Source organism: Trachymyrmex cornetzi, unplaced genomic scaffold (genome assembly GCF_001594075.2).
Source record: "Trachymyrmex cornetzi isolate Tcor2-1 unplaced genomic scaffold, Tcor1.1 scaffold641, whole genome shotgun sequence".
NCBI lineage: Eukaryota > Metazoa > Arthropoda > Insecta > Hymenoptera > Formicidae > Trachymyrmex > Trachymyrmex cornetzi.
This window is the reverse complement of record NW_017299961.1, coordinates 576,892-588,164: the sequence shown is the minus strand read 5'-3', so window position 1 is coordinate 588,164 and position 11,273 is coordinate 576,892. Positions and strand designations below refer to the sequence as shown.

General features: G+C 30.5%; 1 protein-coding gene across 1 annotated transcript in view; it reads right to left on the bottom strand.

The window, feature by feature from the left end:
- Galk (N-acetylgalactosamine kinase) overlaps positions 1 to 9,808 on the bottom strand; it is a 19,890-nt gene extending 10,082 nt beyond the window's left edge. The window contains exon 1 of the mRNA XM_018516560.1: positions 9,618 to 9,808. The gene's annotated coding sequence lies outside the window, so the exon portion shown is untranslated. The remainder of the gene's footprint in view (positions 1 to 9,617) is intronic.
- Between the last annotated feature and the right edge of the window lie 1,465 nt (positions 9,809 to 11,273).

Below are 11,273 nucleotides of genomic sequence, written 5' to 3'. Positions count from 1 at the left end.
GGACCCACCCATTTTTTATTTTTTTTACTGCGGAACGGTTGGAGCAACAAAATTCTTTCTGGAGCAACAAATTAGCAACAAAAGAGCACTAAAGCTTTCAATATGTCCGGACCCGATTTGCGCTGGTGGGGGGTTCAGCTTAATAGGGGTATTAAAACTTAATATAAAATTTTCTCCGCGTAGCAATACAGTTACGCATTTCCAATTTAAGTCTCTTATCCTTGATCTAACCGTATAATCATGTAACAAGAATACATTTAGAAGACACAATATATAATTTATATATCATTACAATCAAATAATGCCTATTTAATACTGGATGAAAATGTGAAGATTGCTTTATTTAAATTAACATAATTATAATCGCAAACGTTTTGATTCTGTTTCGGATTCTTATCAATGCTCCATGTAAATTGTTAACAAAATTCAGTCATCTAACATAAGAGTAGTAACAGTGATGTCATTTATGATCCGAAACAGGATCGAAACGGCTGCGATTATAATTATGTTAATTTAAATAAAGCAATCTTTACATTGTTATCCAGTGTTGGCTCGAATAGGCATTATTTGATTGTATTGATTTATCTCAATCGAGTTTTAATACTTACGATTAGATTGACAATTACATTGATAATTCATATAATAATATATCAATTTCTCTTTAGACATATTTAAATAATTTAAAATGTGTGTGTAAGACATAATATAGGTAGATATTTAGTAGAAATATATAAAGTATATTCTAAAACGTACATTAGACGTTTAAATAATTTCAATAATATTTAATATATTAAATATATGGAATTGCATGGCTAATATGATTTTTATATTTTTATAATTTATATTAAAAAGCAAGATGAGAATATTTTCAAGAAAATAATTCGTGACTACCTTTGATCGTGCTATCGCAAAACGATAATTTTAAAAACGACTCTCTTTTACAAAATATGATGAAAGCAAGCAATAATAATAAATAATAAAAGTACATACTAAATTTTTAGCGATTAAATCTCATTACAGTGTAAAGCCTCTATCTCTTGGGGTTCACTGGTCTTATTCAAACGTTCATTGAGGTCGTGCAGTACGGCTCGCCTTTTAATTCTAGGAATGGCATTTGATGGAAATGACGTTTAACATGTACACACGGCGAAGTGGCTCGCAACGCAAACCACATAACAAATCTGCTTCATCGAGAAATTAGTGACAAATTAATGTGGCATTATAAGCTGAATAAGATTTGCAAAGCCATTAATACATGACGGCATAATTACATTTGTTGCTGCGCTAGAAATCAAACGATTAGCACTATAACAATAGGATAATCCAATATATCAACCTAATATGTTTTACCTTTATGAGTTTCTTTTGAAAATATTTATTCGTACCATCTCCGAATAAGGTATTGCACGAAATGAAAACTTCCTACAATAATTAGGTCTTATTTATAGTTTGCATTATCCAGTTTATAAGCTTTAATATTTGCTTCTTTTATCAAATGATAAGATGTATACATGTACAAATGATAATGTTGTCGATATGGTCAAGTGCTGCATAATACTTCAGTATACAAGTATTTATATCAATTAATATTTATATCAATTAATATAAAACAGATATTTTAAACTTGCATAGTAAAAGTTATGCATGATAGGGGCTTAATTTTTCAATAAAACGGAATCGCCTAGCTTAAATGTTATGCGCTCTCTCTCTCTCCCTCTCTCTCTCTCTCTCTCTCTCTCTCTCTCTCTCTCTTTCTCTTGCATGGATACGTATATAACTAACACATACATTTGTCTGCGTAGGTAGGTATATAAGTATGCGCTTGATCCGCTGCCAAGAAAACTCTATCTCGGTTCCACCAATCTCAAATCAAGTTTTCGCTCATATTTTCTCGCCGCCAATATTTCCGCCTTGCTTCCCGCGTTCTACCGGAAAGCTTTGCCCTGGCATATGAAACATCCACCAATATTTCGGGCAAATAATCCCTAGTCACACAGCACGTGCATTCTCGTAAATTCGAGACCCGAATGCAATTTTCGGACTTTTACTGCGTTTTCTATGCACTAATGTTGTCCCACGGCTGTCATATTTTCAGGATAAATTCTAAGAAAAAATTCTCTCCGTGCACAATTTATGTATATATACAGGGTGTCCTAACTCGAGCATCTAAAATATCTTGCTTGGTTTTTATAAGAGAAAATGTTTCAGATGAAAGTGAAACGGTTTCGAGAAGTACGTATTTGGGTTATGTTTTTTCTAGGTGGAGGCCTAAAAGATATGAAGGTCACCTCTATTTTTTTAAATGGAATTGTATGATTTTTTTACACAATATGATTCCTCTAATTATTCTGCGTATAAAAGTATTAAGGTAGTGATATAAAGAAACTAATAGTTTACAAGATATTTTATACTTTATTTTGGCATATATTGATATAAAATGTTAAATAACTCGTAAACTATTAATTTTTTGATAATTGTACCTTAATACTTTTATGAACAAAGAATAATGAGATAAATCAATTGGTGGAAAGAAAACACATAGTGGCTTATTTGAAAAATTATCCATTTTGTATACATATTATTTTAAAGTCGTCTGAATTTGTTGCTCTCGGAATATGCAATTACGAATTTGTTGCTTGTAAATTAGGTATAATAACGAAAAACCTTAGAATGCTAACGGAATAAGACTAAAGTATCAGTAAAAAATTTCGTTACTTATAAATGTAAATTTGTTATGATATAAATCAATGTGAATCATATGGATCTGATATATAAATACTTTTTTTCAATTACTCATTTTTTTATACTAATATGCTAGTCATAATTCATATCTTGCTCTACAGAATATAATAGAATAACTGTACGCAATAACTTCTCAGATCGACTGATTTAGATCTGTGACAAACTGGATTCTCGATAACAACCGAGGAATTTGGTAAAACATCTTTACTCTTGGACATTATGGAACAATCTAATGATTAAAGTATCTCTTCTTATTATAAATAATGTTTCGAAATAACATGTTATATTGACTTTCGATTTTCGTTATCATAACTAAATACATTGCCATTATTACAATAAGTATTTTTGAATAATTGTTTGTTAAGGGGATTATATGACATTATTATCACTGAAGAAGGCTTTATAAGCCGAAACGTTTAATTGTATCTTATCTATTTAAATATATGATTTCTAAGTCATCTATTTAAAAAGCTCAAAATAAACCACAATATCGTTAAATTAGGTTGCAATTATACGAGCCTATTTACTTTAATTTTATATTTATTTTTATATTATTTGCGCACTATTTACCCGCCGATTTTGTAAAACCAATTATTTTTCTCTTTTAATTTTAATTATCAGGAGTTCCATTTGCTTATTAATGAAAAAAAAATATATAAAGTATACATTGTTAAATTTTATAGGGTCAAATTAACTCAATGTGAGTCGCCACTGCTCCTACTCAATAATATCGTTATTTTTTATTGAAACAATGGTTATATTTAACACTATACAGTATCAATTTAACATTATATAGTGTCAAATTTAATTATCATTTTAGTAAAAAATAACGATATATTTAGTAGGAGCAGTGGCGACTCACATTGAGTTAATTTGACCCTATAATATTTAACAGTGTATATCTTGAATATCTTATACTAAGAATTGTACGTACAACTATATTGTATTCTAAATTATATTCTATTTTTATCTTTTAATTTCATAACATTACCAAAAATAACAATAGTATAAGGAACCGAGTGCATTTGAAAGTAATATCAGAATATATATGATGAGATATCGGAAACTCTATAAGAAATAGTGTTGAGGGTAGCAGACTATGAAATTCGCGGTGATCTGTGAAACACTACAATCAGGAAAGAACATATATTGGATAGTTCTGAGAAAAATATAAAGCTATTTACAAGTTCACAGGAGAGTCGATGAAGGCGAGAACGACCATTTTTAGAAAATCATTTTTATTGCACAAAGATTTTGATACAATGGTATAATAAGAGATATTAATTGTACGGAATAAGAAAAAGTACAAACTTAAAGTTCGTCTAAAATAAGAAAGCACTAAAAATTTCCAACCAATCAAAAATATTGCAGTTATATGTTTTAATTCTAGATGTTAGTCTTCTCTCTCTTTGCAGAAGCATGTAATTAGAGTTCGCCGTCCATGTGCAAAAATAATTTTTCCTCTTTAGAAATGTACATATGAAGTTATTTGTACTTAAGAATCGACTAAAAAAGGAGATAAAAAAGAAATTGTGCTATACACTTGAATCGTGCTTTAACTTTTTGTATTTTAAATTCTTAAAACTAGAAAAAGATAAAGAGTAAGTTAAATCAAGATTAAAGTTGAAAACAATTTGATTGCTCACATCGCTGATTGATCAATTTAATATAAAATTTTCTGATTGGTAGTGTATAATACTGGAAAATTTCTAGGCACCGGCTGACGTGAATAAATATATGCTATCGAAATTAACGGGACTTTTCTACTAAAGTTAGTTTATATTAATAAAAATAAACCGTAGAGAAAGAATTTTAATGAAGATGCTGTTGATATTTGCTTCTGGGTTTGGCCGCTTGCGTGCTATATACGTATTGCACGCTCGCTATAGGCACGTTCCTGCTCCTTTTCTCCTTTAAAAAGAAAAAAATCTAATAAAAAGACTGTACAATTGAAGCTTCTTCTTTTTTCAAGAAAGAATTAGTAAGATAGTTTGAAAATTTGTTATTAATGACTCATTGGAAATATTACCTTCTCCCTTCTGTGCCAGTAGCGATATTTCAAATCCTCCTAATTAGAACAGTAACAATGGTAGTCTTATTCTTATTTTCATGTTCAGTTTCTGGAATTACTTCTAATTTTGAATTATCTTTTAACGTGGATGCCGTGATTTTGTGATCGACATTGGATTCGATCGATTGTGTATACAATTTTTGTATCGTTGGTTCTTCACTATAAAGCTCTTCACTATAAAGCAGCAAACAATCTTTTATAATATTAAATGTTTCATTGTAGTGGCTTTGTGACATTATTTCATACATATATTGTTTAAACGAGAATAAGTGATATATTATATGTATTGTTCTTGCTTTACTACAGGGGTTCTCCAACTCTTTAAAATATTTTTGTTTCTCCAAAAATTCGTTAGACGAAAAAAATCCTTTTGGCAATAATAAATCTATTACGGGAATTATGAAAAAATCTGCGTCAGAATTTGTATTTTCCGTATATATTTTCATTAACTCTTCGAGGACATTTTGTATGTTATCTGTAGGAAACAACAACTCATTCAATTTTTCAAGGGCGTCCGTTAAAGAAAATCTGTGATTTTCAGTTGGTTCAGTGGTATTGATCTCAGGTTTGTGATCATTGGTTGGTTCAGTGGTATTAACCTCGAGTTTATGATCTTCGGTTGGTTCAGTGGTATTAATTTCAAGTTTGTGGTCTTCGGTTGATTCAATGGTATTGAGTTTATCCATCATTGATGCTATAATATGAAACATCATATTTTGCAAGCAAATTTCTAATTCCATAATAAATACTTTCGTATCATTAAGGTCCCTCCAAACCATTTCGAGTAGAAACTCGTTGACCGTTATTCCCATTTTACCGCAGTTCTTCAAATCTCTCTTAAAGTTATTAGACACATTCCATCTGTTTGGCAATAAAATATCCATGATCAAGAGATTTTTATAATATGTGTAGAACGTATCTAAAGATGTGTCCAATGTATCTGTAGAATTGTCATTTGCTAATTTCACGAGAATAAGAGCTGCTTTTTTGTAAGTTGGACGCTCATCTAAAGCATTACGTAACTTATTCAATTTTTCATAGATGAATTTCAAATTGAAGAATAGAGAAGATTGTTTGATAACTTTAATTGGTTCAGTAGCATTAATCTCGAATTTGTGATCTTCGGTTGATTCAGTAATATTGATTTCGGCTTTGCTTGTTATCGAAAAGGAACTAGTTTCCTCGAATGTATTTGATCCTATTGCTAGGAGTAACACTACAAATAAACAGTCCTTCATTGTTTAATGAAGAAAAACTTCTTGTTTAATGAAGAAAAACAATAACGTTATTCTTTTAATCTATCGCGATTATGAGACACACCGTGGAGTACACTTCAAAATAATCTAAGCTTGTTTAGTATGCGAGGGTACTTTTATAGTCTGATGAGACTTACGAAGAAGTAAATAGGACTTTTAACTGAGAAATGTGACAGTGGTTTGTTTTGACGATATGGATAACGGTATGAAAGCTTTAAAGAACTATATGAACGATTAGATAGTCTGAATACTTTTAGGTAGAAAGTATCAAAAATTTTTTTTTATCGTCTATGAGTATTAGATGTACGTGTCACAGTCAAATTGTCAACTTTATAATAAATATATATACTTACTAGTACACATTTACGTAATAATAAATAGAAGAAATCTGTAGTAGGTGTAATTAAAATATATCTCAGAAACATTTCGAAATGCTTGAAAGTAAAAATGTTATAATAAGTGCTGGCTATCTATATTGAGTATTGGTATATATATTAATGTCATAGTGTAACGGCGAACTACTGAACAAATAATTCCATAAGGGAGACCACAATATATACACTGGCCATAATACCACCTTCTCCTCTATGCTTTAACTCTGTAAAGTATATTTTTTATTTATGCATTATGAATTTCAAGCAATTGCGTTTTTATTAAAAAATCAAAGATGATAATGTAAAAGGATTTTGAAGTAAGTAATGTGCTCGATGAATACATAATATTCAAAAATATGAATGAAAATACCCATTCGAATACATTCATTTTTATTCATCAAGAAACGAATAAATATTTTTAATAACGTAATTGCTTGAAATTCATAGCGCATAAATCGAAAATATACTTTGCACAGTTAAAATATGTTAGATACAAATATTACAGTTTGCTGCAGGGGGGGGGGAGTCCTTTAAGGGTTACAGCGCAAAAATTGAAATTGTTTGGAAATAGTAGCGCATAAATCGAAGATATTTTTTGCATAGTTAGATAATGTAATATTAAACACTTTACACGAAAAATTGATAAATAAATAGTTAATATGAGTGAAATATCACTTTCAACTACTGTGCTGTAAGTTACGAGTTAAAACCCGTACACGAGCACGGCAATTTTAAACGACTTATTAGGGATGCGAATATGACTGTTTGCTCCAAGGGGGAAGTGCCTTAAGGGATGCAAATCTCACTCTTTTTATACCCATTATGTCGCAACAGGTGAATGCCATCTGTTATTTAAAATGTGAAACGGATAACATTTTCGAGGGCGATTATGATGATGTATCTTAAAAATTTAACATTTCGAATTTCGCATCGCGATATTTTTGTTATATAGTAAGGTACGTAGAAAGTAAAAACAGTTTTATTATATAATTTAAACCTAAGTTGTTGATTGAGACTATTTAAAAGATGGTCAAATTCAGTCATTTATTGAGAGATTCGATAATATCGAGTGTTCGCAACTCGTCGGCTCGCGTAAAGACACGCTACACTTGGCGCGAGACACTACTGCGTGTCTCTTGATCCAGTTTATAAGCTTTAATATTTGTTTCTTTTATCAAATGATAAGATATATATACACGTATAAATGATAATGTTGTCGATATGGTTGAGTGCTGCATAATACTTCAGGATACAAGTATTTGTATTAATTAATATTTATATCAACTAATATAATATTTAATATTTAATAATTTCTATTAATATTTATATCAATTAATATAAAACTGATATTTTAAACTTGCATAGTAGTGAATGTTATGCGTGATAAGTGCTTAATAAATGATGCTTAATTTATCAATAAAGGGGAATCGGCTAGCTTAAATCTCTCTCTCTCTCTCTCTCTCTCTCTCTCTCTCTCTCTTTCTGTCTTGCCCTTCCTTCTTTCTCTTTTCGTCTTTTTCCATTTCTCCTTCTTTCTCTTTATTTGTCTGTCTGTGATATATACTATAAAAAAAGTATGTAAAATTGCATAAATATGTATGTGTAAAAAAGAACCATTTTATATACATATGTGTATATATGTATATACGTATAGTGTAAATAAATGAAAAATTATGCGTTTTATGTACTTCTTTTAATTGTATAAATATGTTTTTGTATTGAGAAAAAATTACGATAACAATAGTATATTTTACAGGTTTTGTGTAGCTATGTAAATATTTTTGTAATATACATAATGTATTAGAAATCAATGTATATATAGTATATACAGGGTGAATCAGATTCGTTGAACTAGCTTTTTATCCTATGAGAAAATTATCGACTGCACACGTTATAATTCAAATATAGGTATAAAGTCGATAATTTTCTCATAGGGTAAAAAGTTGGTTTAACGACTTTGATTCACCCTGTATATATTACACACACACACACACACACACACACACACACACACACACACACACACACACACACACACATATATATATGATTTACAGATTTCGTTTTTGTTTTTTTTTTGTTTACGAAAGATTCTGTTGCATCTAATTTATAATTTTTAATATTTGCCTTTCCTTAGTAAGAATACAGAAAGGTCAACAATTTATTTACCAATTAGACGATTGGAAATCAAATTGTTAATTCGACGTGTTGGTGAAAAAGCGTGCCGACCGGATATGAGATTTTAACGCACAATCGCATCAAATATCTTTTTTTATTAGTTTTTATAAGTCGATATTAATAGGTGCTATTTTGAATTTTATTCTTGTTATATAATACAGATGTTCGATAGAAAGAACATCTGCTGCTAATTGCGTGATCGTTAGATGTAGCTACTTTTTATGAAGAAGAGAAAGTTTAGCGTAGATGCGACCGCAGGGATTATGAAAGACTCTTCCGGTAAAAATCATGATCATCTTAAAGCTGATTTTTCCCTCTCTTTCTTTCCTACTCCAAAAAATAAAGATACCATTGAAACAGTAATTTTTTCATTTAAACTGGAACCTCGTAATCTCGAAACAGCGCAAAAAATTTATTCCGCACTATAAGTAGCATGAGTAAAGAACAGTCATCAAAATCTTGAATTTCTTTTTTGGAGTAAAGTATTATAGGGACAATCGATTATAATAGGGGTAACGTTATAACGTTCAGATTCCCAAATCGCGAGCTATTACGTGGTTTCAGTGTAATTACACGGTTAATTAATTAATCCGTCTCTGCACAAAGTTTTTTTTTAAATTTCCGATTAAAAATCCCATAAATATTTTAGAAAATCTCCATTTGCTTATAAGAAAAAGACTTTTGCAAATTACAACCGAACGTCGTCGTACCGAACACAGTTAAGAGCCACTAACCGGATATTAAAAATTTGATACGTTGCACACACATTATTTTACTATAAACGATTCATAATAGCGCCGAAACAGAGGTACAGTGCGACGCGAGAGAGCGCGCGAGGTTGTTTGCGAGCGGTTATAGCGGCGCGGCGCCGGCTGTGCCGTATCAGCTGTTTATTGTCGTAAAGCATGCAGAAGGGACACCTACGTTACGTGGCGGCGGATTTTAATAAAGAGTCTCGGGATTCGATAAAACTTTGACAAGACGGTAGGGACGTACCTCGTTCTGCAGGAACTCGCCACGACTTACTGAATGACGCGACTCGTTATCGCCGTTGATTAACCTTATCAACACGTGATGCGTTTTTGCGGCGTAGTTGCATTCTTGACTCGTGGACCACGACGTGTTACTTATCGATCTGTCATTTTACGAAGTACAACACGCCGTCGAATGAGTCGCTGTTGCTGGTGTATTATTCGCCATACTGGATTGCGTTCAGAATCTTCGCCCAGGTTCACCCAGGTGTCGTTTCATCATTGTTGTTCATCGAATGTTAAACAAGGATGAAACGACACCTGGGTGCACTCAGATAACGATGAACGCGGCCTTACCTACCGTGCTACCATGGCGGGTTATTCGAACATGTTTCATAATAAAACGTAGATCACTAACGAAATGCTTTTAGCCTTTAACCTTTAAGTTCTGGTGTTGAGAATTTTTTTAAATTTGGGCCGTATTATTGCGATTATTTTGAGCTCATCTACTCATCTACTCGGATTTTAAACACAGGAACTTATCCGCAAATTTGTATAATAATCTCAAATGGTAGATATCTATTTTTAAATTAGGGATATGTTAAAATAAATATTATATATAACAGTAACACATACATTTCCAGTTTTATTTAAAACTTTTGTCTCTTTTCTACTATAAAATATATTTTGATCTGTATTTTTAATATATATAATATTTAAAAGATCTAAAGGATTTGATAAAGATTTGTTTTGAATGAAATGAAGGTTTTTTGCTAAGAGCATGTATTATTTTATTTTTAAAACGTAATTTGTAGGTAAAGCATTTTGCATTATACATTTTCTATGATTAATGTCCATTTCTATTAATGTATAGATTAACTTTAATCTTGGTTTAATTAAATTTTTTTTATTTTTTTTTTAGTTCTAAAAATTAAAAATACTAAAGAAATAATTAAAATTAATCTACATTGATAGAAATATGTCCATTTTAAGACAGAAATTATACGTTTCTACAGAAGTGATATTATCGATTACAACAGTCAGCAATAATATCAACAGTCAATATGATATGGTGTCATGGTATAGTATCATAGCCAATGGTTTTATCTTCAGTTAATTTTATTAACAATTGTTACCAATAACTGCTATTGAAGATGTTATCGAACAAGATATTGAAATATATTTATTCTATGCAGTTATTGGACTGCAGTCATTAAATTTTGAGTAACAACATCTAATGTTTTTTGTTCTATCGATAAGGTAGAAGTATCGAAGTAGCAAGTAGAAGTATTCGCTCTACACTGTTAAATTTTATAGGGTCAGATCAACTCAATGTGAGTCGCCACTGCTCCTACTAAATATATCGTTATTTTTTACTAAAATGATAATTAAATTTGACACTATATAATGTTAAATTGATACTGTATAGTGTCAAATATTTGACACCAAATATTTAACAAAACCATTGTTTTAGTAAAAAATAATGATATTATTGAATAGGAGCAGTGGCGACTCACATTGAATTAATTTGACTCTATAAAATTTAACAGTGTACGCATATATGATCATCTTTTCGCTATTGTTCTGTTTGTTCGATCATATCTATATTCCGTGCGCCACTGATTGTGGGTTGCACAAAACTAAATATTGACAAATACTATTTTAGGACTATTTTAAGAGT